This window comes from Elephantulus edwardii, unplaced genomic scaffold, assembly GCF_000299155.1.
Source record: "Elephantulus edwardii isolate Elephantulus edwardi_28Jun2011 unplaced genomic scaffold, EleEdw1.0 scaffold00348, whole genome shotgun sequence".
Lineage (NCBI taxonomy): Eukaryota > Metazoa > Chordata > Mammalia > Macroscelidea > Macroscelididae > Elephantulus > Elephantulus edwardii.
Window position 1 is genome coordinate 1578035 of NW_006400098.1, and position 1758 is coordinate 1579792.

Genomic DNA, 1758 nt, shown 5'->3' on the forward strand with positions numbered 1-1758 from the left:
CTGGACAGCTGGTCCGAAGGAAGGGGCTAGGAGTGGGGGCTCCTGGTCTGAGAGAGGAGGGGCTGGGGGCTGGACAGCTGGTCCGAAGGAAGGGGTTAGGGGTGGGAGCGCCTGGTCTGAGAGAGGAGGGGCTGAGGGCGGGTCCGAAGGAAGGGGTTAGGGGTGGGAGCGCCTGGTCAGAGAGAAGAGGGGCTGGGGGCTGGACAGCTGGTCCGAAGGAAGGAGAGAGGAGTGGCTAGGGTTCAGGACATCTGGCCTGAAGTAGGGGCCTGGGGGGTGGGGCTCCTGGTCTGAGAAAGGAGGCCCAGACTTAGGGTCCAAAGGAGGAGGTCAATATCAAGGCTCTTTGATCAAGGAAGACTGGACAGTAATGTCAGAGTCCTGGACGAGGACAGGTGTGTGTGTGTGTGTGTGTGTGTGTGTGTGTGTGTGTGTGTGTGTGTATGGATAATTCCAGGAGGCATGAGGGTGTGTGGGTATGTGTGTGTGATTTATGTATGTAGGTGGGGAGGGGTGTGTGTAAGAGAGAAAGTGATTTCTGGAGGAGTGTGTATGCTGTGAATATGTGTTAATGTGTGGTGTATGTATGTGTGTTAATGTGTGGTGTGTGCCTATGTGTTTTGTGTTGTGTGTGTGTTTAATGTGTGGTGTGTGTATGTGTGTTACTGTGTGTATTTGTTTTGTGTTGTGTATGTCTGTTAATGTGTGAAGTGTGTGTATGTGTGTTAATGTGTATGAGGTGTGTGTGTGTGTGGTGTGTATGTCTGTTAATGTGTGGTGTGGTGTGTGTGTGTGCGTGTTAATGTGTGTGGTCAGAACACACCCGGGGGCCTCAGCCCTCCCCAGTTGTCCTCCTTTGTCCTGTGACAGGTCCGCTGCAACCCAACCCCACTGGGATTAGGTGGAGGTATTTGAGAAGGGACAGTGGCCCGAAGACAATAGCTGCCCCACCCACAGGGGCTATTTCAGGGGTGGCGTAGCTGGTGAAACAGAGGACATTTCCTAATAAGGGATGTGAGGGGCTTCAGGGAATCAGTGACACACACCCTTGAAGGGCCAGTTGGCTCGGTGTCCTCCCACGCGTCCCCCCTTTGACCTTCACCCACACCTGTGGTGTCATCTCACCCAACAGTAGATTCTGCTCAGCCCATCTTGTCTCCCATATGGTCAGGCCTCCCCCAGACTCTGTGATCCCCTGAATGTCAAAGTGTAAGCGATCCTCAAATTCCAACCCCAGTTTCTGACCCCCTAGTTGATGTTCCTTGATTCTTTTATTTTTTTAATAAATGGGTGGGTGCCCCTTGATTTTGACATCAGCAAATTCTCATCTCTTCAAATTCTGAGACCCCCAATTTCTGATACTCACAGGTTCTAGGATCTTCAAATCTTAGGACCCCTTCGATTCTAAGACTCCAAATTCTAGTACCCCCAGATTCTGAGATCCCTCCCTAAACGCTGAGCTCCCAGTTCCTCATACTTCAAAGTCTGAAATCCTTAGATTCATATATCCTGGTCCCCAAATCTAGCACTGCAGGTCCTCAACCTCTCTTCTCAACCCCCCCAAATACTATCACTCTCTCATCTCAGACCTTAAATCCAGTAACCCCCGATTATGGGACCCCAAAATATCAACAACCTTGACCTTGAGGAGACACCAGTTACTTATGCTCCAGCTTGTGCACCTGAAAATCCTCATGTCCCAGGACCCTCAGAATGAACTGCATCCCCCATATGGGATCCCAAATTCCGACACTTGAG

The 1758-nt window shown here is 51.0% G+C and overlaps 1 protein-coding gene across 1 annotated transcript in view; it reads right to left on the reverse strand.

Moving 5' to 3' along the window:
- The window catches only part of TNNT1 (troponin T type 1 (skeletal, slow)), a 13811-nt gene extending 12945 nt beyond the window's left edge, over positions 1–866 (reverse strand). Inside the window, exon 1 of the mRNA XM_006901831.1 lies at positions 802–866. The gene's annotated coding sequence lies outside the window, so the exon portion shown is untranslated. The remainder of the gene's footprint in view (positions 1–801) is intronic.
- Between the last annotated feature and the right edge of the window lie 892 nt (positions 867–1758).